Source organism: Panthera pardus, unplaced genomic scaffold (genome assembly GCF_024362965.1).
Source record: "Panthera pardus isolate Hobbes unplaced genomic scaffold, ASM2436296v1 HiC_scaffold_2, whole genome shotgun sequence".
Lineage (NCBI taxonomy): Eukaryota > Metazoa > Chordata > Mammalia > Carnivora > Felidae > Panthera > Panthera pardus.
The window spans coordinates 62,178,083-62,204,585 of NW_026526765.1; the positions used below are offsets into that span (position 1 = coordinate 62,178,083).

Genomic DNA, 26,503 nt, shown 5'->3' on the forward strand with positions numbered 1-26,503 from the left:
TCAGATTCTAATTTGTTTCTCAATCGATTGTTTCCTCATCTAAAATGAGGGGCTAGGCAGCCCATCACTCTAAGCTCCGTATGGCTGAGACCAGCACTCACGACGCCGGGTCCCAGTCCTCTAGGGAGAACGTGCCCCGGGCACACAGGTGAGCCCCTGCCGTGCACTCCATGTGAAAGGGGAGTCTCCTGGTGGCGATGCCGATGCCGTGCTAGACGATGTGTACTCAGCCCATTCATCTGCCTTCTGCCGCAGGAGCCCCCACAGATGCAGAAGGTGCAGGGAATGACTCAGCTCCAGCTTTTGTAAGTGGGTTCTCGCTCATTCACGATTTATTATGGCGTCACCCAGGGGGCTGGGTTGGTGCTTGATGTTACTCTGCAAGGCTCGCTCCTGCAAGAGAGAGAAGGCAGAGATGGGGGGTTACCTCTTCACTGGGTTCCTACCTGCCCAACGCAATGCAAAGGGCCTTGTGAGGGTCAGAGGGGGAGAGTAACTTGCCCATAGTCACACAGCTAGAGGGGGCAAACTGGATTCGAACCCTGGCCGTTGGGCTCTAGGGAACCGTGATGTGCCCCCATTCCCCATTCAGTTCCAAATTGGCAGGCTCTCTGGAGGGGTCGGCGCTGTGCCCAGGCCTCCGTGGGGGTCTCTGGAAGACCCAGGGATAGCGGCCAGTCCTGCTGGCAACATAGGGCACATTTATGGCGGTTATTATTTATTTCCACCTTCTGAAACTCTGATCCTGAAAGAAAAGAGAACCAGGATGGAGGAAGAGGACCAGGGTTCTTTCTCCTCCTACCCCTACCAAACTGATGATTCAAAAAAAAAAAAAAAAAAGTTTTCCTTCAATATTTCAGTTTAGGCCTCTTAAAACTGTTCTCTTCTCGTTGTTTAACTAAATATACCTTTCTGTGAACATTTGAACCCATATTTGGTTGTCTTGTCATTTTTTCCCTAATGACTGTGTGGCAGCCAGGGCCTGGGTTCTGGAGTTACGCTGACCTAGTTTTGAATTCTGACTCCGTTGCCAGACAAGCTGTGTGGCCTTGGACAAGTGACCTAACCTCTCTGTCTTATCTCCTTCATCTGTGCAACAGGAAAATTAGAGTTTCTTTTTCACAAGGTTCTTTGGGGAGCTTTCAAAATATACTTTTCATCATGAAGCACTTCAAACACAAATACGAACATGGGGACTAATACAATCTGAAGTCCCATGTGCCGAGCTGTCAGCACAGAGCCCGATGTGGGGCTCGAACCCAGGGACCGCGAGAGATCATGACCTGAGCCTGAAGTTGGATGCTTAACTGACTGAGCCACCCAGGCGTCCCCCCACTGGATTATTTGGAGGCACGTCTCTGTCATCATGGCATTTTATTTATAAATATTGCAGTATATGTCTGTAAAAGATAAGCACTCTCTGTTAAAACAACTTTGGTTTTGTGGAGCCTTTTTTCAGTGGCCAGGATTTTTGGTAAAGTTTCCTTGATGTGACGTAACTCCCATAACCTGCCATTAGAGCTCTTCACGAATGACTATGATAAACATTCCAAACACTTTTACTTATTGGCTGTCGCTGGATTTTCTTAATGCAACCACATGCAATATTAGACCAGGAGTCTACTGTGTTGTATACTATTGGGATTATATCCCTGATGACCATTCGTGGAGGAATAATACTGAATGACATGTTTTTACAACCGTTCAGGCAAGAATGACTCATTTTTTCCATAGGCAGGGAAAAAAGAGGCACAGAGAGGTGAAGGATTTTGCCGGGTCACACAGCGGTAAGTGATAGAGTTGGAGATCGAAATCTGTCTGACTCCAGAGCCCATGCTCTTTCCTCTGTCCTACGCTGTTATCTTTGGAATTCTCGTTGGCTTCTCTGTTTCGATTGTAAAGTCATGAAGGTAAGTGCTCTACCTTAGACTTCTATTCCCATAGTCCCCAGCTGTTTGATGACTGACTAATAGAAAGTCGCAAGTAGTCCCTCCAAATGGGCGTGCGAGTGCAAAGCTTATCATCACCACCCCCATTATCATTGGTTTGCACAAACAAGTGCTCGTCAAATACCTCCATATAGGACTGTACTCAGACCCCACGGAAGGTCGAAGGCACAGTCTCTGCCCTCAAAGTTACTTACACAATCTGCCAGGTATCAATTTGAACGTAATGGCAACAAGATGGGAAAATGGTTGGGTATCTTACTGCCTCTGAGAGTGATTTCTTATCTGTCTGGGTGGCCTCATACTCCACACGAAGAGATGTGGGTATGAGCTGAACAGATATTTATCTGTGCCCACTTTGGGCCATGATAGTAGGACATGTGACAATGGGGCAGACAGACAATAATATACAGACGGACAATATACAGCAAATGAATAAATGCACATGATATTTCAAGGTTGTGGTAAGAGCTAGAAGGAACTAAGGAGGTCAGTGTAACGGAAAGTAACAGAAGCTAGGGAAACCTACTTTGGACTGGGGTGGTCAAGAAGACACTTCTGAGGAGGCGACATCTGAGCTACGACCTGAAGGTTGAGCTATATACAGCCGAGCAAAAAGCCACAGGAAGGCTCCTTCCAGGCAGAGGGAACTGCACATCCAAAGGCCCTGAGGTGGCATGTTCAAAGGGCCAGTGACTAGAGCATTCTGGGCAAGCAGAGGGGTATAAGGTGGAGCCAGAGATGTCGGTTGGCCAGGACTGGATCACACGGGGCCTGTGAGGCCAGGGGGGGAGTTTGGAGTTTACCATCAGAGTGATGAGAAACCACAGGATGATTTTAGAGGAGGAAGGGGCATGATGTGATCTGACCTTGCCACTTTCCCGAGCAAAGCCCTTCCCCTGAGCTCTGGGGGCTCTTGCAACCAGCCAGGGGCCTTGGTGCCACCCTGGTGCCCTTCTCTCCACAGGGAGCCACACGTCCGTCACAAGGTAGAACTCATTCTCCTGCTTCGTGCTGCCTCACTGCCTCCTCTACAGCCTCCATACTTCTCCCAGAGGGGACCTTCTAGAAAACGAAATCGTGTCTCTCCCCGCACTCCCATCGCCCTCTGGATAAAGTCTAGCCACTTGATCCTGACTGAGGGGGGCCACACAACGCACTTCCTGCTCCCCTCCAGCATTGCCTCTCACCTCTGCCCCTTACTCATGTGCCTCAGGAACCAAGGAACCAAGGGGCCCTGTTCTTTCAGACCTCTGGGCCACTGTCTGGAATGCTTTCTCTCTCTCTGCTTGATCTGGTGAACTCCTATTCATTCAGCGAGGCCCAACTGAAAAGGCACTTCCTCTCAGAAGCCTGCCCTGATTTCCCTGATTTGGTAAAGTGCCTATTTTTATTGGTGTGCCTTTGGCAGAACATAACAGAATACTCAACTAAAAGAAGCTGAAGTGATGAGAAACTTATCATTTCATTTGACAAGGGGTCTGGAGGTAGGACAGTTCCATTAAGTTAATTTGGACACAACCAGGTCTTTCCTCTTTGCCTCTTAGTAGACATTCTTGATGACTCTCCTCAGGGTTGCAAAATGGCTGCCACAGCTCCAGACAAACCTGCGTGTGACACCTGGCGAGGATGTGATTATTTCTTTCCTGTAGCGGGAGGAAAAGCTTTCTCAAGAGTCCCTAAGTTTCCCTTAGCCAGGATTGGGTCATCTGCACATTCTAAACCAATTCCAGATAAGGAATTTGGGGTTACCTGATTAACTCAAATCAATCAGATTCTCTCCTTGGAGCTATGGAGGGATCGTCTGATTGAAATTTGAGTTTAAATAGCAGGGGAGGAGGATAGGTTATGACTCAGTGTGATAGCCTCCAAGATGGCCCCAGTGATTCTGCGTGCTGGCATTCATTCTCTTGCGTAGTCTCCTCTTACACTGGGCTGGTTGGTCTGTGTGACCAATAGCATAGCGCAGAGGTGATGACGTCTCACTTCTAGATTAGGTTATAGAAAACTGTGATTCCTCTCTTGGCTGCTCTGTTGGTCACTTGCACACTCTTTCCTTCTCCTGGATCACTGGCTCTGGGGAAGCCGTGTCACGAACAGCCCTGTGTAGAGGCCCCCGTAACCACGAACTGAAGCCTCCAGCCAATAGCCACATGAGTATGCTCGGAAGAAGACGCCCCGATCCCTTCAGAGACTGCAACCCCATGAAAGGCCTTGACCCACCAGCTAAGCTGCTCCTGACCCTAAGGATTCCTGACCCTTGGAAACTGTGAGATAATCAATGTTTGTTGTTTTAGGCTGCGAAGTTTTGGGGGAATTTGTTATGTCAGTGATAACTAATGCAGCTGGGCTACCGCAGCACCCCCACCCAAGGGGTTCTCATCCTATGCCCCGTGAATCACGGTCAGAGAGTCGTCTCCTAATCTGTGTATGTCTCCCCCATCCCCCATGTGCTTGTGAAAGCCTTGATTCATCACTTCCTTATGCTCTGGAGTCTAGAGTGTGAGTATGTGTGCAAGTGTGTGTGTGTGTGTGTGTGTGTGTGTGTGTGTGGAGTTGAGTGGCCAATCTTCTCCTTCAAGGCTCCTTCCAATTGGGCTCTCCCTGGACTCAGGAGTGGCTTGTTTCCTCTGTATGTCCCCGGTCTGGCATGGGCCTGGGCACAGAGTGACCTCAGAGAATACAGAGGGGATCCATGAAATTAACAGGATGCCGGGCAGGCGAGAACCCACTTGGCTGCCATGGCAACCACAGCACAGAAAACTCAGAGCAGCCTGGGCCCCCCTGAGGAGCTGGAAGGTTTGGCAGCAATTCCTCTGTGAAGTGGTTTGGGGAGGTGGAAGGCAGTTTCCGTTGTCACCATCTTGGAAAGAGGGTACTCAGAGCATGGGGTGGGTTGGGGGAGGCAGATGAGTGCCCTTGACTGCTCAGTGTTCTCCTATAGGTACCAGCCCCTCTCACTTCCGTGTCCTCAGCCGTACCTCACCATAACTCCTCCAAGTCTTCCTTGTGTTTACTGAAGACCTACTACGTGCTGGTCTCTTGGCTGAACGTTTTCTACCCAGCTCTGGTCTATAAGCCTCACCATGGAAGATGCTGTGCCTTGTTGATGACACAGTGCCTGACACACAGTAGGCATGTGATACATATTTTGTGAACGAATGAGTGAGTGAATGAGTAAGTGATTCTTGCTGACTCCTCACATAGAAGATAAAAGGTTAGTTATGGGAAGAGTTAGGCAAAGGAAGGATAGATGGAAGGATGGGTAGAATGGGAAGAATATTCCAGGAATAGAAAATAGCATGTGCAAAGGTCCTGGGGTGAGAAAAAAGTTTGTGATTGGACCCATGCCTCCTCGTTCCATAAATAGCCCTTCCACCATATCCTATGGTCCTCTGAGGTAAGTCCTTTTGTTACCACCACTCTCAATTTGTAAAGATCTTCCCATTCCTTCCAAAAGGGTGAGATCATGGGGCATACATGGTCTCCAGTTTGAAGGACAGGCTGCCTGGGTCTGGCTCTGCCACTAAGTAGCTGTGCTTACCTGGGGTACTGGCCTCAGTCTCCTCATCTGCTAAATGGGGATAATAGCAGAACCTACCTCATAAGATTCTTCTGTCACTCAATGAGCTTATGGATGTAAAGTACTTGGAATATGTCAGGTGTTATCTTGTGGGGAACAGAGCTTTGCAGAGACAAACCCAAACCGGGTACTTAGGAGGGCAGTCCTTCTGGGGAGCAACCAAGACAAGAGAAGGATTGACTACCCCCTGCTGGAAGTGGAACATGCAGTTAGGCCCATCTGAGGCTCCCTCTTGTGCCTGAGTCCCCCACTCCTTTGCACTAATCAGAAAGGACCTTTGATGCAAAGGATTTGTCCTTGGCACGAGGCCCCTAGCTTCTGAGAGTTGGAGACAATGTGCAGGGCCCATTGTCTCCATTTCCAGACAGTTCCAGACAAAACCAAGCGTGACTGCTTTAGAAGAGCACAGGAGTGAGACGAACCTACTATTTTAAGGCAGTGGCGGGAGCTCCGGGTGTGCTGTGTGTATCCTCTTGTCACAGCCCTGTCGGAGGAGCTGGATCCAGCCTGAGAAGCCAGGCAGTCGGGGCAGGGCCCCCACTCTGCTTGGCTGACTCACAAACAGACCTGGAGAAAGCCAAGGTTGAAGAGGAAAGCACCATAGCAGGGGGACTCTCAACAAGGGCAGAGGAAATGTTTAAAACCACAAGCTGTGCTACGGCCCTTAGACGTCATCGAAGCTAATGTCTGGGTTTTACAAACGAGGAAACTGAGGTGCAGAGGTGTGGGGGTGCAGGGTGAGAGGGGCAAGTTTCTTTTCTTTGCAAATTGATACAAGTTGTTTTGTTTTGTTTTGTTTTGTTTTAAATAGCGCCGTATTAAATAGTTAAATAATGCACAGCACTTCAATACTATGGTCCTTTGTGGCATTTAAAAATAACAAAACAGATCCACGTGAGCAAGACTTGTTAACAGAAAAAAAAAGTTGCAGAAGAGTATGTACAGCATTATTCACGGAGAAACAAAGCCAAACCAGGATGACCTATTTCAATGCATCCATGTATTGAAAGTTCCCAAGAAAGTTCTGGAAGGATAATCGTCAAGTTGAGTAGGATGGCCACTTTCCACGGGGAATGGATGCGGAGTGTGGGGCAGAGGGAACCTAATTTCATTGAGATTGTTTGAATGTTTAAGAGAATATATTCCTATATTTCTTGTCCAATTAAAACACAGAATACAAAATATTTTTCATTATTATTTTTTAACATTATTTTTGAGAGACAGAGCACAAGTGGGGGAGGGGCAGAGAGAGAAGGAGACACAGAATCCAAAGCAGGCTCCAGGCTCGGAGCCATCAGCACAGAGCCTGACGCGGGGCTCGAACTCATGAAACATGAGGTCACGGCCTGAGCCAAGGTCAGAACGCTCAACCCACTGAGCCACCCAAGCGCCCCTGCAAAATAATTTTTAAAAAGTTGTCAAAGGCTTGGGGTGGCTGGGTGGCTCAGTCAGTTAAGCATCTGACTTTTGATTGTGGCTCAGGTCACGATCTCATGGTTTTGTGAATTCAAGTCCTGCGTCCAGCTGTGTGCTGACAGTGTGGAGCCTGCTTGGGATTCTGTCCCTCTCTGTCTGCCCCTCCTCTCTCACTTGTGCTGTCTCTGTATCTCTCTAAATAAACAAACTTAAAAAAAAATTGTCAAAGGCTTGTTTGGCCCTGGGCTTGGATTTATCCAGAAAACATCACTCTGATGGGTATTGGACCTAATGAAACGCTGACCTCTCCTCTCTGAAGCTTTATTCCCCCCACACTCCACCATGTGTTAGATTTAGTAAAATACAGAAAAATGATGAAAACATTAATTAAAAGACACTTGTCCAAAGGCCGTGAGAAGATGGAAAGATGCTTTTTCTCAAGATGCCTCAGGCTTCCAGGAAATTCCCAAGCCCTGGGGGCAAGGCTGAAGGGGGTGTACCACTCCCATGCGGTGGTTAGAAGTGTGGGTAGGGGGAGCTCCTGTCTCTGTCTCCTGCCTGCTCTGTGTTTCCTGCACTCTTTGTCTTGAGATGGGCAGAGTCAGCACCCTGGATGCTCTAAGAAAAATGCAAGTTATGGTTTAACTCTGGCCAGGTATTTGATTTTTGTTTTTAAAAGTTAATTTTTAGGAGCACAAACCAAACAAGAGTACATTCTCCTCTAGGCACAAGCACTGTAGATGAGGCTCAAGTCCCTTTGAACGACCGACCCCCCATCTCTGAGGGGACCGTGGTTAGCAGTCGGACATGGATTCCTACAGAGCTTTCTCTCTGCATTCCTTTTTTTCTTTTTTTAAATTTTTAATGTTTATTTATTTTTGAGAGAGAGAGAGAGAGAGAGGGAGCATGAGTAGGGGAGGGGCAGAGAGAGGGGGAGACACAGAATCCGAAGCAGGCTCCGGGCTCTGAGCTGTCAGCACAGAGCCCGGCACGGGGCTCGAACCCATGAACTGTGAGATGGTGACCTGAGCTGAAGTCGGACGCTTAACCGACGGAGCCACCCAGGCGCCCCAGGCTCTCTGCATTTCCATTGACTTATTTGTGCTCGTGAAATTATATCTCGCCTTGTTGTTGTGTGGGTGCTGGTGGGTGGATGGTTCTCAAGCGTGACCGGAGCAGGCTGTAGACGTTAGGTAGCTATTGTCTGATGTCACTAGACTGACACCAGGAGACGACACTGCTTCTGTCCTGTTCCTACTTTCCCCACTGCCTGGTATACAGTAGGTGTTCACAAGGGCCCCTTTACTTCAAACTCAGGTGCTGTGCCGTGCCAGGGCACTCGGGAGCCACCTCCAATGTCCCAGCTCAGCATCTGTTCCTAACGGTGCCTTGAGAGGGAGGCCCGTGGGGGTCTAGACTGGGGAGTGGCCCGTCAGAGCCACGCTGGTGGGAGGGACAGCTCTGGAGGTCTGAGCTTGCCCAAGGCCTCCCGGTGAAAACTTTAATAGTGGAGTGGGATCTGTGGAAAAGTGGGAAGGGAGAGAGAAGGGCTGGGGCTCCTCAGAGGGGCTTTGAGGGAAGCAGCAGTTTGGGTGTGGGGGTGCAGGCAGGCCCCTGAGGGCGCTTGGTGGGCAGGCCTGTGCTGGGGGCTCAGGTTGTGCCCACTGGCAGGCTGCGAGAGAAGGCATCCGATGTCTGGACTATGTCAAACAAGCTGATCTGGAGGTCGCTCTGGAGCCGAGACTCCGGGAGGGAAAGAGAGACCTTCTTTCTGTAGGAAGTGGGCCCTTGACCAGCAATAGGACAACCCACTTCCCTTACTTCTGTGGAATTAATACCGAGATCAACTGGGGCTGGGTCCTGGCTGGGCCACTTTCCAACTCTGCATTTGGGGACAAGGCTCTTCTTGGGGCTTCACGTTCCCTACCTGGGCGACCACATTCTGTCCCCGGCACATGCTGTGTTCTCCGCCAGCCTCAGGTTATATTTACTGACCCTAAGGGCACCACTGTGCATAGGACCATGGTGCTGAGCTCTGAAATAAACCTCAGTTTGGTAAACGTTTATTGATCGGCGGCTGGGTACCAGCTGGGCCAGTACCAGGTAGGATTCTTTGGATGCGAGTGACAGAAGAGAGGCTGGCGTAACGGAACAGCCCCAGGGTAGCTCCATCCAAGACTTCTTGGTTTCTCTCCATGGATTGTGGGGGTCGGCTTCTTCCGTGAGGCCTCTGTTCTCAGGCAGCCCTTCCATCTGTGGTCCCACGGTGGCTGCCAGCAGGGCCCAGAGACACAGCTTCATTCACGTCACACGGAGAGGGACAAGCGTTTTCCAGCATTTTCTGGAAAACCTTGAAATTCATTCCCACAGGTCATCTTGGGTTCCAGGCCCTCCCTGAACAAGTCAGGTCTGTGGACACTTGAAGTGGACAGGTCCGTCACAGGTCAACCCCCGGGGTGGGGTCAGTCAGCTTCTCTGACTGCCCCATGGACCGAGGGTTGGGAAGGATGCTGGGTGGCAAAACCTTCGTGCTCTTGAGGCAACAGGAACATTGAGCCTTGGCTCTGGGCTGGCAAGGTTGGAAGATGGAGGGCATTTCGGTAGAATGTAGGCAAGGAAGGAGGTGTCTGTGTCCCCACACTTAGGAGCTGGGCCGCCTGTCTCGAAAGAAGAGGTGCAAAACCACAGTGCTTTAAAGATCTCCCCGTGGCTTCTAGAACCTGAATTTCCCAACGGGGAACCACAGGATCTATTATTTCATGAACAAGGCAATGGGAAAGTCATGACCTGCCCGATCACACAGAAGTTCTGTGACAGAGCTGATGATAGAATTTAGGAGTTTTGACTCCCAGGGGAGTGCTCAGTCAGGGGTGTGATTCATTGCACCAAAGGTCACATCCCTGGGTTTCGGGGTCGTGAATAAATGCTCCTAAGTGGAGGTGAGTAAGGGGTATGCTATGGGGGATCACCCTGGGCTGTCTTTTCATTGTCCTGGTTGGTTAGGGGAGGGAGGGTGCCTGGAACAGGCCGGGCCCTCTCTAGTCTCATGTGTCTCTGGGCCCTGGTTTGATAGACTTCTGGTTACTTCCAGAAGCTCTCCCTAAATTCTTGGCGTGGTTTCTCTGGCATCATAGAGAGAACATGGACACAGGGCCAGACATACCTGTCACTTGCTAGTCTGTGTGACCTTGGGTAAGTTACTTTACTTCCCTGTTGTCTCCTCGGCTGTGTCATGAGTTCAACCACCCCTAGCTCTCCAGAGGGATGAATGAGATACGACTCATGACATGTCCAGCATAATGCCTGCCCATGGCCAGGGCCCAACAAGTGTGCATGGCTCCCAGTGGGGCATAGCTGGTCCACCCCTGGGCACATGCTTGCCCTCAGGGTAGCTCTAGACTTAATATTAGGGTTGGGTCTAAAGATATGGTGGGAGGAATAGGTGTTCTGCCTATCATTTGCAGGTGAGCTGAGATTGCTTCTAGAATGATCTAGACCAGCTTGGGTGCACCAGTCCTGCCCACTGACCACCCACACTCCAGGGAGGCTCTTTTCCCCAGCCCTGCCTCTGGGGCTCCGAGGGGAGGCCTCCAGCCACCTGCCAAAATGAGCTGTAGGATTAAGATTGGGTGACTCATCCACAGAGAGGGAGGCCAAGTCTGGGGATCTAAACAAGACAGAGAAAGACTTCTTTCTCCCCCAGTGATTATGAGGAGCGCCGAGAGGGGCCCACGCATCATCAATTATTCATGGGGCCTGAAGGAACCCATGCACAGAGCCCAGCTGGGAAGCGGGGTGGGGCGATGGAGTAAAAGGTGGGAGACGCTTCACCCCGCCGCAGCCTTGAATAAGCGAAGCTGAAGCTTTCTGGGGTGACGCGTGTCACAGCTCCCTAGAGGATGTGCCCTGGGAGGGGGACGAGCACCAGCAGGTCTTAAACAACTGCCGTGTTGTGGCGATCCCGCTGTGCCGCGTATCAGGGGTGCTTAACCCCACTGTGTGGCTGAGCAAGTGGGGGGCAGAGAGATGAAGTGACTTGCCCAAGGTCACACTGCCGTGAAGCGACCCACCTGGGAGCGAAAGAAAGGGACCTGCTTCAATGAAAAGGGGATCAGTGGTTTTTCTTCAGTATCTGCTGTGTGCCAGGCACTGTGCTGGATGCTGGGGGTACAGCAGTGAACAAAGCAAAATCTCTACCCGTGGGGCTTGTGTTTTATTGAGGTGACATGCGATAAGCAAGCAATAAAGGAGCGTATGAAATAATTTTAAGTAAGGTACGTGCTACGAAAAAAACCAAGCAGGTGAGGGAATAGGGAGAACAAGGGACAGGATGGTGTACAGGGACAGCCTGCCATTTCAGGTGGAGTGACCAGGGAAGGCCTTTCTGAGGAAGTGACACTGAAGCTGAGGCCTGAAAAAAGCAAGGAAATGAACTCTGAAAAGATCCAGAAAAGCATGTCAGGTAGGGAGAACAGCAGGTGCAAAGGCCCTGGGGCTGGGAACTGTATGTGTTCAACACACTGCAAGAAGGCTGGTGTGGTGTAGCGAGGGAGGGGTGGTAGGAGGTGGGGGCAGAGGGGGAACAGGGGCCAGAACACGGAGGACCTCAGAGATCACGGTAGGGAGAGACCCTTATGGAGGAACATGAGGTGCTGTGGCCAAGTGGGCGAATTCCTGCTGTGCACATCTGGTTTCTTCTCCTTCTGGGTCAGGTCAGTCCAGGTTTCCTGACCTCCTTCCCTTTGGAAGCACCACAAAGGGACGGGGAACACTCAGCCTGCAGAAGAGAATTAGGAGCGCCCAGTGTGTCCTCACACAGGAAGAGCTCCTCCCACCGCCTCATCCTTACCTTCCTTGAAGCGCGGCTGCCCGGTGCCTGAAAGATGTGCACATTATCTTGTGGAACGTATGCTTCAAGGCAACCTTGGGAGGAGGTGTCCCTATGTTACAGATGAGGAAACTGAGGCTCAGTGAGGACGGACTTACTCAAGGTCACACAGCTGGAAGCGGAGCTGATTGGAACCCAGGCTTCAGACATGATGCACTTAACCCAGGGCAGGTCTTTGAAGATCCTGACTCCTCTGCTGCTGGGAACCCCTCCAGGCCACAAGCCCCGCCACCCCTCCCTGTGGGGACAGAGGTACACTTACTCACGTCTCTAACTTCCCTGCCTAGGCCTCCTCCAGGGACCCTGGACACTCCGTGAGTCATTAGCATGATCACCCTCTGACAGCAAACTACAAACCCCGTGACCAGGGAATTTCTGGTGAGAAATGCCATCCCAGCGCCTATCTTGACCCGTTACTAAGTGAACAGCCGTGCCAATGGAAAGCTGGGATTCTCTCAGAGTGGGAATGAGGCCAGAGCCTTGTAGAAGCAGGTGCAAAAGTCTCTAAATGTTGGCTTATCCTTTGGGCCACCCAGAAATCCCACTTCTTGAAATGTATCCAGGGGCAATCACAGGATGTGTGCAAAGATAAATGTATACATGGTGGGGACACATGGTTCAGACAAACCAGCCGTTTATGACCACTGCCTGTTCCAGCTGGTCGGTGTCCAAACCCAGACCATCCCAGTTGTTAGATATTTGCAAGCCACTCCTGAATATAAGGATGTTGCCTCCCTAATGTCAATAGGGAGAAACTGGAAACAATCTAGGTGTCCAACAAGAGGGGATCGGTTAAATGAGTGGTACATTCATTCACACACTACTGTGTAGCAATTAAGTTATGCTTCGGAAGAATATACAAGGTACAGGAAAATAATTATAACCCATAGTTAAAAGAAAAAGGGTTACAAAACCACGTGTTCCCAGTGTAAAAGACACAATATACATTTTTCTGATTTTGGCAACCTGGCAAACTGAGCTGACACTTCTCCTTCCTCATCGCAACCAAAGAGACGTCTAGAAGTTCTGGGTAAAATAAAACAAAAGTATTGGAAACACTTAGCTGAACTTCAAATAAGTAAAGAGAAATCCCCATTGGGACAGGAGACATGGCCTTGGCATGCATGTGGTAGACAGGAAGAACTGGGATACTTAAATGGAGCAGGGACCTCAGCAAGGCATTTCCTGTGGAATAGCTGCTCCTGTGGTTGGCCAAATATTTCCAGAATATTTAAATGTGTGTGCTCATTGTCCAGACAGGGAATGTTCAAGAGAATGGCTGCTCCATCATCCTGGGTCCCTGAGTGAAGATGCACGGAACAGAATTCTCAACCGATCCCTGATGGACATAGAGTATAAGAAATAAACCTTTGCTGTGTTAAGCTGCTGAAAATTGGGGCTTATTACCATGAAATAACTTTGCCTATCCCGACTGCCATAGCCCTCCATGAAAGGTGGGGGGAGGGAAATCTTCACCCAAAACACGGTCTCAAATTCAGATTCTGGGTGGAAATGAAAAAGTACCTTCTTGAAAATTTGAATCTCAAGCCTGTACCATATGAGTGAGTGGAGATGAATTTACACTGTCCAACTGATACAGGAGACCCAGACCAAGAAAACATTGTAAAAAACGGTCATGCTTGGCAAAAACTCAGGTGCATCAGAAAGACCAAATGTAAAGCTGATTTTTGGAGACATTTCTCCAAGTCAGGGCACATGGGATCCCCATAGAAATCACAGCCCTTGGGAAAGATGAGGTAGGTTACCATAAAAAACAACAACAACAAGAACAAAAAAACACACCCCCAAAACAAAAAAACTACAAACACACAAGAAAATGGTCAATCATAGGGCAGAGTCAGCAAATAGAACAAGTTAGGAGGATGTCTATTTCAATACCATAGGACAGCCAGAAAGAGATTAGCATATTACTTCCTTTTACAAAGAAGATTGAAAAATGTAGCCTTCAATCATTTATGTAATGGAATTAAGAAAATGAAGTTAAAGACATGGTCAACTCCTTTGATCAACTTCTTGGCCTAAAAACATTAATCCACCTCCTTATGATTCATACATTACCAGGGGCCTGTAAGTTCCTGACATTTCTATTTAAGGTTTCAGATTTGTACGACTCATAATATTCTTTTGATATCCATGTAAAAATATCTCTTGATTGTGAGAACAAACCAAATAAATATATGAGTGTTTATATGTGTTTGCAAGTATGTAGCAAATATCTAGATATACGAACATATAACTATATACACATAAGTGGGTATATATGTAAATATGTGCATATGTATACTGATAAATAATACTTGCACAATATTGTGACATTTAATAATCATAAATGTGTAGCTAATACATACTTTTAAAATGATTTAAAATGGTGACCTTAAGAATGAAGAGAAACTAGGGTTCCTGGGTGGCTCAGTTCGTTGAGTGTAAATCTCTTGATTTTGGCTCAGGTTATGATCTCACGGTTTGTGAGATCGAGCCCTGCATCGGGCTCTGTGCTGACGGTGATGAACCTGCTTGGGATTCTCTCTCTCTGTCTCTCTCTCTATCTCCCTCTCTCTCTGCCTGTTTTCTGCTCTCTCTCTCTCTCTTACTCTCTAAATAAATAAACTTTAAAAAAAAACAAAAGAGAAACCACGAAGGAGGAAAAAACAAACAAACAAGACAGCCTGAAAGCAACATCATTCGGCATAGAAAAAAGACTGGAAAGAACTCTATTTTAACTCTAATATTATCTCTGAATGGTGGGAAAACAGGTGATTTTAATTTTCTTCATCACTCAAAACTTCTATGACTAAAAATGATTTTTTTTTTCAGTTTGCATTAAAAACTAACCTTTTTTGGGGCGCCTGGGTGGCTCAGTCGGTTGAGCGGCCGACTTCAGCTCAGGTCATGATCTCGCGGTCAGTGAGTTCGAGCCCCGCGTCAGGCTCTGTGCTGACGGCTCAGAGCCTGGAGCCTGTTTCGGATTCTGTGTCTCCTTCTCTCTGACCCTCCCCCGTTCATGCTCTGTTTCTCTCTGTCTCAAAAATAAATAAACGTTAAAAAAAAAATAAAAAAAAAAACAACAAAACTAACCTTTTTTTAACTTTGCAGGTAATACATAGGTACAATTAAAATCATACAATTAAAAAGAAGTTAAAGTAAAATATAGACAAGAAAACAAATTACTTCTGTACTTAGGACAAATATCTTTTTAAAATCCAGGAACATTACCTTTTCATTTTCCAGTGAATATACTGTAATTTTGGGAAAGAGATTAAGGGAGATTCTCCTTGGCTTAAGCCAGTCTCAGGTTTCTAAACAGGGACCTCCATCTGTTTTGGGGGCTCCAGAGAGTGGGCCGTTGAGGGACCCAAAGTGGGAGACTTGCCTATGGAACCCCACACATTCTGCACATTCCAGGGGAACAGAGGGTTTGGGAATCAGCAGTCACTTCATATTTTTTTTTTCAGGGCTCTTTAGCTCACTTATTTAGGAAAAAACCAAGCAAGGTAGGTTTAATGTAGAAAATGTGGAAATTGACAAGACCCCATAAAGACGACACCAAGAATGGCTGAGGGTCGTGCCCTCCGGGGGCTCCAGTGTTGCTCAATTTCTCAAACGTGTACGTGGAGCCCCGCTCCGCGCCTGGCACAAGGAGACGATGAAAGGAGTGTGAGGCAAAGTTCTGGCTTCCAGGATCTTATCATCCGCTTGGGAGCAGCAGTCTGTCCATCTGGTTGAAAGCAACAGAAACAGACTGTCCAACTTCGGCACAAAGAAATACACCGGAAGAATACTGTCTGGCTCCCAGACCTCATCCAGGAGCCAGAGGCTTCAGAAAGGGCAGGGACTCTGGGGATCCAGGCGGCGGGACTCAATGGGCACTCTTCCAGGAACGAGTCAGCCACAGCGCTCACGTGTAGTGTCCCTCTGCTTGCTAGAGATTCGGGTGTGAGTGGCCTGGCTGGGTCAGGGGAGGGTGAGGCATGTGATCGATAGCCCCACTGGACTGTATGCATGGGGGTGATGCCCCCACAGGAAACCAGGCTGCTGGTTCCAGGAGGAGCGAAGTAAAGGCAGGAAGAACATACCACAGCTCCCTCCACATGGATCTGAATCCAGGCTCTGTGCCTCAGTAGCTGTGTGGTCTGGGCAGCCTGCTCTGTCCTGTGGGTCCTTCTCTCATCTCTTAAAACGGGAATGATGGCACCGGGGGTTGCAATGAGGTAAAGTACAGTTAAGCAGTCGGTGCAATGAGTTGAGCCCAAGACGAACTAGAATCCTAGAGCAGGGATGGAAGAAGACTGACAGACAGAGGATCCCCTAAACCCAGGCTGAGTTTCAAACTAGAAGTCTGAAGACCACAGTTGCCTCAAGATCTAGCCATTTCTCTGCTGTGGGAGCTCAGACAAGTCATGTTCCCTCCTTGGGCCTCCTAGTTTCTGTAGCTAAAATGTGATCATCTGTGCTGCCTGCCTCACAAGGTGGCTGTGAGGATCCGAAGAGAAAAACGGCCTTGTAAATGGTGCCAGATGGGGGTGGGTATCTTAGGGGAGAGGAAACAGAAGGACGTGCCCTGTAGGGGCATCAGCAGGAGCAAGGAATGGAGGGGAGAATGCACCAGCTCCTCACCCCCCAGGTTGGTGGGTGCTAATATTCTAATAGCAGCATCGTTTCCTGAGCTCCTGCCTGGTGCCAGGCTCTGTGTGAAGTGCTGGGGCCACAGGGACAACAGAGGGACATAGCTCCTGGCCATGTGTGGCCTAGGCGTGGGACTAGAGCTCAAATAATCAGAGAAGTGCTCTGAGGAGGCACTTGTTTCTGCCAGGGCAGTAACAAGGGCCTGAGCTGGTGTGAAGTCAGGGAAGGCTTCCTGGAGGAGGTGACCCTGAATTGACAGCTGACTACAGGGAGGGGAGACTAATACAGAATGAAAACACGCATGTAAGATTGCTGAAGGAGCGCAGCTGTCTTAGGAACCCATTGGGAGTCAGGAACAGCACTGCCTGAGGACATTCTGTGGTCAGGGGCCCAATGACAAGCCAATGAAATGGAGATTCTTGCTTTCCTGGGGCTCTGGGTCTCAGGGACTTTGAATGCCTTGCCCAAGGATATTCAGCCTAGAGTACAGCCAAAAGAGGATTCAGATTCCAGGGAAAGTGGCAGAGAATGTACCTGAGAATGAGGAGAATGCTGTTGGAAGGCTGAGGAAGACATATTCTTTTGGGCAATAAGGAGCCATAGAGGTCTTAGAGCACAGCAGGTTCTTGGTACTCACAGCTCCCGTGTCGTAAGGCTCAATACAATTGCCAGGGACGACATGCCGTGGCCTGCCACACCACATGCCGTGTTTAGTCATGGTCAGCAGCAAACCTCAGTGCTCTTTTGAGGCAGTAAGTGGTGGTGGTGAGGGAGTAGGAGTTTGGCTGGAGGCTGCTGCTGCGGCCCCTTTGTGTTTTGAAGGGAGAAAGCCAGTTTCTTCCCGTGAGATGTCTGTTCCTGGGAGAGTGAGGCCAGAGAGAGGAGCTCAGGTTTCTGAGCACCTACTGTGCGCCAACCCAGGACATCCCTTGTGGGCTTGAAAGAAGGTGACAAGATGCCCTGAGGTCCCCGACCTGGCCTTACAGAACCCGGCCCTGCGTCAGGAAGGAGCAGGAAGTGCACTGGAGGCAGGCAGACTGGTGGAGGTGCATCTCTAACACTCTGACACTGTTTGCAGGTGCAGAGCCTTGCCTTGGCTTCACCGTCTAAATACCTTCTATTTATGGCAGATGTGCCCCGTTTTCTTTTTCAGGTGTGATATGAAGTTGGTTTCAATAAATTTCCAAAAAATACATTTGGATAATATATTGCAATCCATTTAAAGGAAAAAAAAAACCTATTCGTGAATAGGGCAGGGGGATGTGAGTGTGTTAAAAACCAGCTCTGCAACGCAGGAATGGTGGAGGTGTGAACGGTTTCACCCTGTGATCCTTACGATAGCTCTGCGGTGCGGCCTGCCAGCCCCATTTACAGCTGGGAAAGCTGAGTCCTGAGACATTAACTTGCGCCCGCCCCACAGCCAAGGAGGGCCAAGCCAGTTCTGGAAGCTCGGCGTCCCTGACACCTTGCCTCACTTCACCCAAGCCCCAAGTTCAGCAAGTCTAGTTGTGGGAAGCCTTCCCCATCTCTCCGGGTTGCTCTTTGGCAGGTCAGGGCAACCCTGACCACAGGGGTTCTAATCCAGGCCCTGGCTCCACTGTTTACTAACCAGTGGCCTTGAGCAAACGTCTAACTTTCCCTAGGCCTGGCTACTCATCTGTGACGTGGGGACATTGCTTATGCCTCAGAGGACTGTTCAAGAGATTTAATGAGATGATGCCTTGTATGATTCCCAATTCAAAGTGAGACAATAGAATCCCAGAGCTGGGAAGCTCCTTGTCCAAGTCCACACAGGTGGAAAGGGGAGGAGTTAGACATGAATTTAGGTCGATCGGGTTCCTGGACTGCTGGTTTTAATGATTTCATGGTGTTGCCTCCCTTCTGCGGAAAGCCACTGTGTACCCACGTTGGAAGAAGCTGAGAGGGTCTATGGTGGATAAAAAGATGCCTGAATGGCACGTCCATGTGGAGGGGGCTCAGTTTACTGCAGGCAGGAGCAGGAGGACTCTGCCAAGATCCCCAGAAGCATTGCAGGGTCAGGAGTGAGGGAGGCCTTTCCTGTGGGAAAATGTAGGGCGTTTCCACTTATAGCCTGATAATTGGGCCCCGCAAGGTCCAGAACACAGATGATGTCATTCATCCTCTGTGGCCTTTGGGGCTTAGGAAGCCTCTAGGGAAAGCGGGTTGGGGCAGGGGGGGGGGGGGAGGGGAGGAAGGGCTGGAGGGCAGAGAATCTAGAGTGAATGGCAGATAAAAACAGGAATCGGGGTTTTGGGTGCAGGGCTCATGGTCAAGGGAGCTTTAGAGCCATTGCAGCAGGAAGTGGGGGACACACACGGGAACCAGAGGCAGATCCTGGGGCTGACGGAATGAATGAATGATGCCTGCGTGGATTTAAAGGGATGCCTCTTGCAGAACACACAGTCTGGCATGTGCCCCATGAACACTGCTGAGGGTGGGTGCAAGGTCCTGTCTTCAGCCCCCCTGTGGCTATGTGCCCCTGATCTCCACTTGACTCTCCACATCACCTCCGATGTAACAAACCCAACCTGCCCCCTCCCCCTAGCCATCCCAGCAGCCCTTTCGGGTCTCCCTGTGGCTGTCACCCCCTCGTGGGCTCTGGAGCCAGCTGTCTGGACTCGCGGCTCAGCCAACCACTTCCGCTGTGTGACTGAAAATTACCTAACCCGGTAATAGCACCTGCCTCCTCTGAGAGCTGGGAGGGTACACATCAGTAATGCATGCACAGTGCCTGGCACATAGCGGGTGCTCACCCAAGTCATCCTGATGGGAGGAAGGCCCACCACGCCCCTTGTGATGGGTCCAGCTCCCTCTCCCACCCAGCACTGGGGCCCCTGCCCAGTACTGGTTCCTGCCTCTCTCACACCTCTGTGCCTTTGTTTGTTGTTTTTTTTTAATACTTATTTATTTACTTTTGATAGAGCACAGTGGGGGAAGGAGAGAGAGAGAGAGAGACACACTGAATCCGAAGCTCCAGGCTCTGAGATGTCAGTGCAGAGACTGACGTGGGGCTCGAACTCACAAATGGAGAGATCATGACCTGAGCTGAAGTCAGTTAACCAACTGAGCCACCCAGCTCCCCGCTCTGGGCCTTTGTGGTGACTGATACTTTGCCTGGAATGTTCCTTTGCCCTGTTGCCTGCTCTTCTTTTCTCACTTGGCTAATTTTGCTTTAACCTTTAAGATGAATTACTTTTGTCACCTTCTCCAGGAAGCCTTCCCTTCCTCGCCCCTGGGCTTCCACAGCCTTCTGTGTTCCATCTGGCAGAGGCATTTTTGCAGTCCTGTCATTGTCTGCATTTCTGTCTCCACAGGCCCTGGTCTTCGAGCTCCTTAAGAGTGCCTCATCCTCTTTATGTCCCCAGGGCCTGGCCCAGGTGGCCCCACACCAAGGGTTCGGATGCATCTTCTAACACCTGCAGCCACTCAGCTCACAATACCCACAGCTAACCCTTATCTGGCATTTACGCATCAAGTTTTCTCGCAGTTTTCTCTCATGCGGGCTTTCATCCAATGTTGGGGTGATTACTTTCATGGATCCACTCGGCTAGACTGGGGTGCCCCGTTGTTAGGCAAGCATGAACTAGATAGTGCTGTGATGGTTATCACCTATAACCAATTGCCTTTAAGGAAAAGAGATTACCCTCCCTAAATGGGTGGGCCCCAGCCAATCAATTGAAGGCCTTAAAGGCAAAAACTGAGATTTCCCGGGGCGCCTGAGTGGCTCAGTCGCTTGAGCATCCGACTTCCGCTCAGGTCATGATCTCACAGCTCGTGGGTTCGAGCCCCGCGTCGGGCTCTGTGCTGACAGCTCAGAGCCTGGAGCCTGCTTCGGATTCCATGTCTCCCTCTCTCTCTGCCCCTAACCACTCATATTCTGTCTCTGTCTCTCTCGAAAATAAATCAACATTAAAAAACAAACAGATTTCTCAAAGAAAAGTAGGAATTTGCCTTGACTGTAATATAGGAATCCTGCCCAAGTTTCCAGCCTCTTGTTGGCCTGCCTTATGGATTCTGGCATATATAGATCTCTCTCTCTCTTTCTGATATATATATATATGTCTCCTATTGGTTCTATTCTTCTGGAGAACCTTGACTAATATGACTATTATCCCCGTTTTACAGATAGGGAAGCTGAGGCTCAGAGAAGTTAAGTATTATGGTCAAGCTCATATACCTGCTCAATGGCAGGGCCAGAACTGGGGCCCAGGCAGCCTCTCCAGGACCAACATTTCTGACCACTGAGGTGATGCCGGGATCCAGGGTTTTTAATCCTCCTTCAGATGTTTCTGGGTGCCCGGAGCCAGCTTCCTGAGCCAGGGGAATTGCTCAGTAAATGGGGACAGTTTACAAGACAGTTTACAACTCTTCTCTACTTTCTGTTTTCCAGGGAGATGTAGTGAAGCTTCTCTAGGTATGAGAAAAAAAAGGGTTGGGGAACAATCCTTGCTTTTTTTCTCATACCCTTGCTTTTACTTCCTGGCTGTGTGACCTTGGGGAAATACCTTCCCACTCTGGGCTTTGATTTCCACGACCTGAAATTCTCTTGACAGGGGACTGGTTAGATACATTATGATACCCCCATCCAATAGAACAAAGTCAGGAAATTCTCTGTGTGTCGTATAGAAAAATCTTCAAGGTAAATTGTAGGGTAAAAAGAACAAAGTGTAGGACAGTATGAGATACATGTTTTTTGTACAAGAAAAGGGAGATTTAAGAATATGTTCTTGTATTTACAGAAATAAACTCTGGAGAGATACACCAGACACTATTACAAATGCTTCTTTAAGGGACGGGGGTGGTTTAGGAATAGAAATGGAATAAGACATCTCATTTATTTAAAAAATAAATAATTTTTATTATTATGTAAATAATAATTTTTGAAATATTAAAAAATATTAAAATAGCGATAATGAGGACATTTCCTTTTAAAAGTTCTAGTTCGGATTAAATTAGAAAATATATGTAAAATAGGGGTGCCTGGGTGGCTCAGTCGGTTAAGCCTCTGACTCCTGATCTCAGTTCAGGTCTTGATCTCAGGGTTGTGATTTCAAGCCCTGGACTGGGTATGAAGCCTAGGTAAAAAGAAAAAAAGAAAGAAAAAAGAAAAAATATGTAAAATGCAAAGGATACAGGGGGTGCTCCAAAGTGGTAGCTGGTTGTCTCTTTACCCTGAACCTTTGGGGCATTCCTCAGGAAAGGGGGAAATGATCCTAATAATAGCTCTACCTCCCACTGGAGCTCCCTCTGTGTACTTTTTGCTGAATGGAGTGCTTCGGTCGCTTTCCAGGATTTAGCAATCTACCCCAGGAACATGGGCTAACATCCGTGAACAACGTGGTGCTCAGCATTCATTCGCTAAAGCATCAAAGGGGAACTCAGTCATTGCTGGTGGGAATGCAAAATGGTACAGCCACTTTGAAAGACAGTTTCACAGTTTCTTTCAAAACTACACTTACTCTTACCATCCCATCCACCAATGGAGCTCCTTGGAATTTACCCAAAGAATGGAAAATGCATGTCTGCCCAAAAATCTGAACGTGGGTGTTTATAGTGGCTTTATTCATAATTGCCCAAACCCAGAAGGACTCAGAATGTTCTTCATCAGTAAGTGAATGGATAAATGAATGGTGGTACATCCCAACAGTGAAATATTATTCGGCACTAAGAAGAAATGAGTTATCAAACTGCAAAAAGACATAGAAGAAACTTAAATACATGTTACTAAGTCAACGAAACCAGTCTGAGAAGTCTACAGACTGTGAGAGTCTAACCACATGGCATTCTGGAAAAGGCAGAACACCAGAGACAGTAAAAAGATCACTGGTTGACAGGAGTGGGCCCAGGTGAGGACAAGTGAATAGGCAGAGGGCAGAGGATTTTAAGGGCAGTGAGAATATTCTGTAGAATATTATAATGATGGGTACGTTACATTTGTTGAAGCCCACAGGATGTACAATTCCACTAAGGTCAACTATGGATTTAGGATGACAATGATGTGCCAGTGTAGGCTCATTCCTGGTAGAAATGTCATTCTGGTGAATGACGTTAATAATGGGGGAGGCTATGTGTCTAGGGGAAATCTCTGTATTTCCCTCTCAATTTTATTGTAAACCTAAAACTGCTCTAAAAAAATACAAGTCTTTAAAAAAAGTCCAAAGGGAAAGAAGGTTCCATCTGAGGGAGGGCTTTATGGGATGGAAACAAACATTCATTGAGCTACACCAGGCATTCTTACATAGTCTTTTTGTAATCTTATCAACCCTGGGGGGAGAGGTGATTTTACAGAAGAAACTAAGCCTCAGAGAATTGAGCTAATCTGTCCAAGAACACATAGCTAGAAGTTGACACTCAGACTCTGACCCATGTCTCTCTAATTGCAAGTATCCTTGTCTTCCCCTGTAGTATGATGCCTGGCCAGGACCTAGAAGGTTCTGTTGGGTTGACTAAATGAAGCAGGGGGTAGGTGGAGGGATGGGCGGGGGGGAGTCAGGGAGAATAGTCATCAGCATGAGAGTGATCCCTAGGCCCATTTCAAAAACACTTTAAACTTGACAACCATCTCAGTGGACAAGCAGAGGTCATAGTGTTATCTTCCTCCTTCTCTTCTTTTATTCATTGTTTCTCCATTTAGCCAACCATGAACACTTTAGGGAGAACTAGTCCTTGCCAGGCCTTATACTGGGAACTAGGGGCATCAAAGTGAATTATCCATGGTATTGGCATCCAAGGAGATTACAGTCCAGCGAGGGAGAAAGACCCACAAACTAATGTGCACAATTGAATTCTGAGTTTAGGATGTACACAAAGGGGCAGAGGTCTTGGAAAATGTGTATGAGTTTACCATGTGTGAGGTGGGGCTCAAAGGGATAGCATAGGATAAGAGCCAAGGGAGCACAGTGAGTTTGGAAAACAACTAAGGGCTCAGAGTGATTGAGGTGTGTGTGGGGGGAGGGGAGGAGAGAAGAGGATGAAGACAGAGAAATGGTTTGGGAAGGGGTTGGACCCTGATATATTGTGATCGAGACTGGATGAATCCTACAGGCCTCAGAGAGTTAAGCAGGACAACAGAGGAGCCAAGCAGATTGGGACTTTGGAGCAACCACTTGGGGGGACTGGGAGAGGGGCAGAGACTGGAGATAGGGGCCCTGGGTCCATCCTGGGCCATCTTCCAGTGCCTTAGGGTCCTCTAGTGTCTCTCCTTTGCCACTGCCCCATTTTATTGATATTTTTATTGAAATAATAATAGATTCATGTGCAATTGCAGGAAATAATTCAGAAACCCCCTGTAGATTTGCCCATTCTCTCTCAATGGTAACATTTGGCAAAATGATTCCTTTGTCACATTTGATATGGAAGGGGAATATCATGATGGGGGCACCAGCGTGTTGAAGGACAGATGCCCACAGAGCTCTGGTGACTGTGTGCGGTCTTTCCCAACACCTTCCCTCGTTCCATGAACCAAGATAATTTTATAGATACATCATGGGACTGGCTCGGGAAGCCTTGCAGCAAAACTCACAAGTTCATCTTTACAAACCTCTTACAGATCCCTTTTTTTATCTCCTCAAGGGAGACCAGCCACCTCCTTGGACATCACCATTGACATGCCCACACCCAACACACAGTGGGTGTAGCTGAGATGATCAGCTGACCAACCAGTACCCCTTACAGTATGCGGTGTGGTGCTGGGAAGTACCTGGAACTATATCTCCCAGCATCCCTTGCTGGTCATGTGACCAGCTCCCACCAATGCCATGAGAGCAGAAGGGAGGCACGGCGCTTCAGGACGAGGTGCTAAGTAGCGGCCATGCCATCTTTTTTTTCTTCTCCCAGCCTGCTGTTTGGATGCCTCCAGAATGATCTTCAGACCACAAGATGGCACAGGAGCCACAAGATGGAACAGCCTGTGTCCTGGAGCAACCATGGCAGTGAAGCCACCCTGGAGAGCCAGGGGCCACGAGCATGAACATGAGACTCTATATGAGTGAGAAATAGACATGCATAAGTATTTCAAATATACCAAAGAAGTAGAGAGCATAGTACAACAGCCCACTTTCGCCACCCATCATTCAGCCTCAAAAATCATCAACATTTTTCTTCTCTTCTTTCATTCACCTGCCCCACCCTACTTTTAAATTGTTTGCTGGAGTTTTTAAAAGTCCTTCCCAGGCAACGTGCCGAAAGACAGAACAGAACACAAAACAAACTCCAAACACACTTTATCGTGTTAAGCCACCGAGATGAGGGGTCGTTTGTCCCATCGTTAGCCAGCCCGGACTAAGCGGTGGGCACTGGGTACCTAGCTATTGAATTGAACACAAGTGACCTGTTTTTCTAGGCTGCGCAGGGTGAGGAGGAATGTGTCTGGGCCTAAAGCAGTAAGAGTGCCAAGCCTTCTAGCTCTCTGAGAAGTAGTTTTCTCTGTTCTTCTGGCCAAGCTGCACCCAGCCGCACCCAGCCGCACCCACCCACCCTACTGGCCCCTACCTCCTACTTCTTCCTTTCTCCAGGCCCTGGGCTGCTGAAGGGAGAAGTAGACCTAAGGTGGAATGGGGAATAGAGGGTTTCTGGGGCCCTGTCTCAGCTTGAGCTGGGCCAGTTGTGGGAGGGTGAGGCTGGAACAGAGAGAGTGGGCACGAGGGACGGACGTTGGAAACCTACAGCTTAGCAGCAGGGTCTGGGGCCAGGGGAGCAAAACCTTTCGTGCCTTTCAGCTTGGCTTGTGTTCATGACCCTGAAGCACAGAAGCAGGAGGAAGTTTTGTGGTCAGACCCCAAGGGTGGGCTGGAGTCCACTCAAAAAGTCATTGTTATCGAGCACGGGTTGGGTAGCCCTGTGCCCGGCGCTGGGATGCATGGTGGGCCAGATCCTGGCTTAGCTGCTCCCCAGCTGTGTCACCTTGGGGAGGTTCCTTCACCCCAATGAGCCTCAGACTCCTCATTTTACAAACGAGGACGGAAATATCAGTCTTACCAGGGAAACTGGCCATGATGTATGGAGAGAGCCTGGCACCCAGTAGGCTCTTGATGACTCACAGAGATTGCTATTGATTTCTGTTAGCAGCTATGAGCATGGAAAGCGCGCGTGGGCACCCTTCCAGGGAGTGGATCAGGGCCGGAAGATACTGAACCCCATCCTGTTGGGAGCTGTTTTCAGAGAAGGAGAAATGGAGGAATGCTGGGAGCCAAAGAGCTTTCTCTGGGAGCAGCCAGGTCTAATTTTGCATGTCAGAGGAGGTGGGTGGGTGGAATCCTGCAATTCAGGGGCTCTTTCCTGGAAGGGGCTGGATAGGCAACAAAATGCTTCCTCCCTTGGAGACAGCCTCACAGCTGTCAGGAAAAAACAGCTGCATGGCTTCCCTTCAAAGAGGGGAGACCTCAGTCTGTGGGGGAGCGGGGCAAGACGTGACAGCAAACAGGAACTCCCTGGCAGATTTTCTCAGGGGCGGGGGCTAGAGGGGAGGATGGACCAGGTTCAAAAGCCAGTCGTCCTACTTCCTGGCTGTGTGACCTTGGGCAAGTCACTTCACCTCTCCCGAGCCCTCGTGGTGTCGTGCTTTAAACGATGCTCATCTCACAAAGCTATTATGAGAAGAAATGATCGTGCGTCTAAAATGCCTTGTGTGGTGCCTGGTACACCAGAAGCACTCAATAAAAGGTCATTGTAAATCACTCACCCCTCCGGCTAAAATGAAACTGAACTCCCTCTCTTCTCCCAAGCAACTTCTAAATACCGGAGGCACCCGTCGCCTCTTCTCTCTCCCTACACTGACTCCCTGCTCGTTCACTTCCGCAGCATTAAACCCCATTTCCATGACGTCAGCTCTGTAGATGGCATTTGAAGCTACGGTGCCCTTGCTACTGTGGCTCACAGGTTCTTGATCTTCCCCCAAAGCTGCACCCCACCCGCAGCCCTTCCCATCCATGCAGCAGGGAGATCTCAATGATGTTCTCTCCCTCAGCGCCCGAGTCCAAAGCATCAGCAGGTCTTGACGCCCCTGCT

The 26,503-nt window shown here is 49.0% G+C and overlaps 1 long non-coding RNA gene across 1 annotated transcript; it reads left to right on the forward strand.

Moving 5' to 3' along the window:
• The first annotated feature begins 215 nt into the window (after nt 1-215).
• Nucleotides 216-26,176, forward strand: LOC109267503 (uncharacterized). The gene is made up of 2 exons (XR_002080131.2): nt 216-305; nt 24,335-26,176. It is a non-coding gene; the product is annotated as an uncharacterized LOC109267503 (long non-coding RNA).
• The last annotated feature ends 327 nt before the right edge of the window (nt 26,177-26,503 follow it).